This window comes from Pseudophryne corroboree, chromosome 2 (genome assembly GCF_028390025.1).
Source record: "Pseudophryne corroboree isolate aPseCor3 chromosome 2, aPseCor3.hap2, whole genome shotgun sequence".
Classification (NCBI taxonomy): domain Eukaryota; kingdom Metazoa; phylum Chordata; class Amphibia; order Anura; family Myobatrachidae; genus Pseudophryne; species Pseudophryne corroboree.
In genome coordinates this window covers 105,307,622-105,313,621 of record NC_086445.1, presented here as the reverse complement: position 1 = coordinate 105,313,621, position 6,000 = coordinate 105,307,622, and the positions used below count along the sequence as shown (strand labels likewise).

Genomic DNA, 6,000 nt, shown 5'->3' with positions numbered 1-6,000 from the left:
ATTTGCGGAGGGTTCCGCTTCCACAAGTCCTCTCTGGTACTCGACGGTGCCGGGTAGGAGAATTGGACAAGTGGATATTTTGGTTGTCCTTTTCCCTGGCGGTTTCTCCACACATATTATAGTTTTGAGTTTGCTTAGCCCCTGGCCTGGTTGTTTAGTTAGAGGGCCTCTTGTTATCACCCTGTCTTGGGTTTCCCTTTGTCTCTCATTAAGACCGGGGGGCATCGAAGTTGGGCAGACATAATCCGCCCTTCAAACGCGGCTGCCAAGGGCTCAAGAAACCATAGTCTCGCAGGGGATTTCTGACAACACGGGTGAGACAACAGAGTTAGGGCATCAGGGGCTATTTTCCTGTCCTGCTCCCTTCCCCAGCATTCCGTTCCAGTGCTCCGGTCCTTGCCATAAGATCTCCTCTGACCAGAGTGCTGGAATCATAACAACAGCAGGATGATGACGTTCGGGCGCGCTCGGGTTAACCGAGCAAGGCGGGAGGATCCGAGTCTGCCTCGGACTCGTGTAAAATGGGTGAAGTTCGGGGGGGTTCGGATTCCGAGGAACCGAACCCGCTCCTCACTAATATATATATATATATATATATATATATATATATAATATTAAGCAATTTTGGCACAAAGGCAGTGGCATTCTCAATCAAATATTATGATAAATATAGTGAATGTACAATTTCTGTGTATCCCATATGGGAAATAAATATAAAGATAGTGTCCTTATTAATAATCCAAAAGAATCTGTGCTTGGTGCCTAAGAAAATCCATGCATTGTTGTTAAGCACACCAACTACTATTATCTGAAAAATAACAAAGAACAAGGGCGCCTCCTAGTGCAGCAATGAAGAAAACAATACCACAAGTGTGAAATAGGGCTATAGGTGAACACGTACCATGTATAAAAGATATATCGGCTTACTGTATCTCATGTCTTTGTGGAGATCCTCTCAAGGTCACTGTCAGACAGTGTTTTTTTTGCACAGGTTTTTAATGAAATATAGAGTACATAAATACATAAAAATAGATGCACATAGAATATCGGGCATATTAAATGCGAATGTGGGCCAGCTGTGTGGCACACTGTACAGCAAGTGATGTCTACTGAATATACAATATGCAGCATATGTGATATATATGGAACATATACTGTACAGTATATATATATATATATATATATATATACACACACACACGCACAAACTGTACAGCAAGTAGTATATGTAGACTATCAATTGTACAGTATGGGAGATATATATAAATATACAGTGTACAGCATGTGATATATCTACATAATATACACTGTACATGACATGAGAATATGTAAATGATGTGAGATATATAGAATTTCTGTACAGCACATGTGACATATATACAGAACACACATTGTGACATCATCCTACATCACAGCAGCACACCTAGCTGGACACTGTACAGACACGTCACACAGCGCAGCCGCAAGGAAGCACTCACCCTTCCCATCCTGCCGGTGCGGCAACGGTCTCCGCCGCTCTGTTCCAGGCTCTGGAACCCTGACCCGGCCGTCTTCAAGACACTGCCCACATCTTGGAAGGAGACGCCCCCTGGTTTTGGCGGAGCTGGTTGCCGTGGAAACCATCTCTCTCAGAAGCCTCCTGATTTGTCGTCATCGATCCCTGCTATCGTGGCACGGAGTCTCCTGATTGGCTGCTGTGAGGAGGCGGTGCCAGAGTGTCAGCATCAGAAGCCGGGAGACCTGGCTGCAGCTGATCGTCATTACCTGGCAACCGCCTGAGGCATTAGCATCCATCTCCTGTCACTACCCATGTGGTGTATATATTCTTATCCTTTATCACCTGGCACGGGGTCTATGTATACCTGACAGCCCCAGGGGTTATATATCTAACTTCCATGACACCTGATGGCAGGTAGGGCCACATTTTACACCTAAGGCAGACAGAGATCCTTTTTACACCTAAGGCAGGCACAGTCCCCTTTTTACACATTAGGCAGGCAAAGTCCCCCTTTTTGCACATAAGGCAGGCAGAGTCTCCCTTTTTACACATTGGGCAGGCAGTCTGAGAGAGAGTATTCTACTTACATGTGACCAACTGGCAGGCCTCTCCTCTTCTCCTTTCTGCCCTACGCTGTACTCATCGCAGCGCAGGGCATTGTGGGAGGGCTGGGAGAGACGTCATCTCTCCTAGCACACGGGTGGGAGGGAGCTGCAGTGCTGTCCGGCTACCTATGTGAGAGGTAGCCAGGCAATGCAGCTGGGCGCCGGTGGTGTTGGCGGGGGGACGCAGGCCGGACATGTCCCATGCAGCAGCGGCCCAGGAGACAGGCGGCGGCGGGAGTGAGTAGTGAGATAGCGGGCGTGCGGCTGGGGGTGTGCTGCCAGATAGTTCGACCTCAGTGCATTTGCGCCGTGGGCAAGACACCATTGGCACACACCTAGTTACGGCCCTGCCTGACAGCCCCAGGGATTATACTTTATATCTTACCTCCATGTCACCTGACAGAGTCTATATACCTGACAGCCTTAGTGGGTATGTATCCTACCTCCATATTACCTGACAGCCCCAGGGGGTATGCATCTTACCTCCGTGCAAGGTTGTAGCTACCATAGGTGTAGAAAGTGCAGCTGCTATGGGGTCCAGCGGGTATGCATCTTACCTCCATGCAAGGGTGTAGCTACCATAGGTGCAGAAAGTGCAGCTGCTATGGGGCCCAGAGCAGAGAGGGGCCCTTGTTCCCTGTCAAAGTTATGTGTTATATACATTTTTCACCATTGGGTGATAAAAAACATTTGCCTTGGGACCTACAATGTATCTAGTTATGCAACTGGACCTGCTCATTGTAATGTGGTATAAAATGAACTGGATTATAATGTATGAAAAAATGAATGTATTTTAAAATTAATGTATTATAATGTTATGTAATATGAACTGGGGAACTATAGTGTGGTAAAATAGGAACTGGGAACACTATGTGTTCATGTGAATTGGTGATACTGTGTTGCATAATGTGTACTGGCAGCCCTACAATGTGATATAATGTGAACTAGGGCACTACTATGGTTCAGAAAATGAGCAAGGGCACTATTATGGGGCATAAAATTAACAACTCCTGTGGTCTCTCTCGAATTATTGGGGCAGGGGCCCCTTCAAAATGTTGGTATGGGGCCCATGAAGTTCTGGCTACGCTCCTGCCTCCATGTCACCTGACAGCCCCAGCGGGTGTCTATCCTACCTCCATATTACCTGACTGCCGCAGGGGTACGTATCCTACCTCTATGTCACCTGACAGCCCCAGGGGTATGTATCCTACCTCCATGTCACCTGACAGCCCCAGGGGTATGTATCCTACCTCCATATCACCTGACAGCCCCAAGGGTAGGTATCTTACCTCCATGTCACCTGACAGCACCGGGGGGTATGTAGCCTACCTCCATGTCACCTGACAGCCTCAGGGGTATGTATCCCACCTCCATATCACCTGACAGCACCGGAGGGGGGGTAGCCTACCTCCATATTACCTGACAGCCCCAGGGGGTTTGTATCCTTCCTCAGGTATTCTCCTATCTACGCGATGCGTCTGGTAAAGGGTAAGTTAGTGTCAGACTAGGCCCTGGGGTGAAATGACCCTGGGGTGTGTGTGACCAGGAACTGGAGGGGGCATTGTCAGCCCACAAAGGATTTATATGATAAAATTATGATAGAAAGTGACAGACTTTAGGGCCCTGGATCAGTAGAGTCCGCATAGCGTCTTGTTGTGCCACCCGCATGTGAGAGGGGTCCAGACTCTATGTTACATAGAATAACAGAATTCATGCAGCGCACAATCTGGCTTTGGTATTATGTATAGAAGTGAAATGATGGTCAATCTCCTATACAGGTTGAGTATCCCATATCCAAATATTCCGAAATACGGAATATTCCGAAATACGGACTTTTTTGAGTGAGAGTGAGATAGTGAAACCTTTGTTTTTTGATGGCTCAATGTACACAAACTTTGTTTAATACACAAAGTTATTAAAAATATTGTAGTAAATGACCTTCAGGCTGTGTGTATAAGGTGTATATGAAACATAAATGAATTGTGTGAATGTACACACACTTTGTTTAATGCACAAAGTTATAAAAAATATTGGCTAAAATGACCTTCAGGCTGTGTGTATAAGGTGTATATGTAACATAAATGCATTCTGTGCTTAGATTTAGGTCCCATCACCATGATATCTCATTATGGTATGCAATTATTCCAAAATACGGAAAAATCCCATATCCAAAATACCTCTGGTCCCAAGCATTTTGGATAAGGGAGACTCAACCTGTATAATAGCCCAGATCTGTGACTTTGTGACTCATTTGCTAACGCTGGGCGGAGTCACAACACTGGGCGGAGTTAGTTAAATGAGTCACAGATCTGGGCAAATCTATAGGAGACTAGGAGCAGAAGCAGATGGTATGGGCATGGCACAGGCAGGGGTACATACCTCCCAGCATTCTTCAGGCAGGAGGGACACACATGCGGCGAAAAGGGGGCGTGGCCAACGAAAGGGGGCGTGGCTTCACCAGAGGGCCCCCATTTTCGTCAGTGAGGGGGCATGCCCAGCGCTCTGTGAGCTGCTGGCATGCCCCCAGGGGCGGATTATGAGTCCGGGGGGCCCAGGGCACTTGAGACAGGGGGGCCCTATCTCATTGCTGTGCCTGCTGTGGGTTTGGGGGCGTGGCCTAATCGTGGCTGCATGACCACGCCCCCTTATGCAAATTCCGGAGATGTTTTTTTTTCCATGGGATTTTGGCCCCTCAGCTAGGGGTAAATCCAGAGGGGGTGGTCGCCCTACACACCCGCACAGGCAGAAGAAAGCAGGGAGGCTGCTGCCTCCCTGCAACACCACAGACCTGCCAACACGCAGCAGCGTGCGCTGGCTGTAACACAATGCTGCTGCTGTTGCTGGCAGGACGGGGAGCTTAAGAGCTGGGACAGAGCTACTCCAGCCAGGGAGGCCCCTAAAACTGTGGGGCCCACGGTACGTACCCCCTGGCCCTCCCCCCTTAATCCGGCTCTGCTGCCGGAACCCCCGCTTAATCCGTACCCCCTGATGCCCCCTCTCCTCCTGTCTCCACTAAATGGACGCTGTGCGCATCTATTCACCGCTGTTCTGAGTTCAGGAGCTTCCCAACTGACCCCCCTTCACCGAGGGCCACTGCGGGCCACGGGTGGGACAGCGGGACAGACCCAAAAAAATGGGACTGTCCCGCGAAAATCGGGACAGTGGGGAGGTACGGGGGTGTGTGAGGGGGTATGCCGTACAGACAGACGGGCACCGGCTCACTGTGTGCTTGACCCCCCACATCAGCAAACTCAGCAGGGGCTCTCTGGCGCGGAGGAGCGTCACTTTCTGGCACACTCCACGCTTCTTAGCTGCAGTTTTGTGGGGCACCTGCCGCTGTGCAGGTTCCATAGTGCCTCTGTTATCTCCAGCCCCGGCAACCCCACCGCTAGCTGCAGCGCTGTCGCCCGCAGTGAGGTACGCCCAGCTCCTTCACACACTTTAGCCGGCGGGTAGCGCTGCAGAAGTCCGCGCTGATTGCAGGCTCCGACCCCCTCCTCCCTCCAGCCGCAGCATCTCCTGGGAGCTAACCAGTCACTCCCAGTCTCCCCCTTCTACAGTGCCCGGCAGCCGCGATGCCCGCGTCGCGTGCAAGCAATGACTCCCCCCTCCCTCCAGCCGCAGCGTCTCCTGGGGGCTAACCAGTCACTCCCAGTCTCCCCTTACCACAGTGCCTGGCAGCCGCGAGGTCCACGCCGCGTGCATGTTATATGACCCCCTCCTTCCCCCAGCCGCAGCATCTCCCGGGGACTAACCAGTCACTCCCAGTCTCCCCTTACCACAGTGCCTGCCAGCTGTGTGAGGTCTGCGGTGTGTGACTGAGGAGGGGGGGAGGGATGCGGACGGGCAGAGGAAGCAGGACTCCAGCCTGTGAGAGTCAGCCATGCCAAGTCTCCA

The 6,000-nt window shown here is 50.6% G+C and overlaps 1 protein-coding gene across 1 annotated transcript in view; it reads left to right on the top strand.

Moving 5' to 3' along the window:
- Positions 1–1,780: 1,780 nt before the first annotated feature.
- LOC134990376 (arachidonate 12-lipoxygenase, 12R-type-like) overlaps positions 1,781–6,000 on the top strand; it is a 272,146-nt gene continuing 267,926 nt past the window's right edge. Inside the window, exon 1 of the mRNA XM_063950685.1 lies at positions 1,781–1,912. The gene's annotated coding sequence lies outside the window, so the exon portion shown is untranslated. The remainder of the gene's footprint in view (positions 1,913–6,000) is intronic.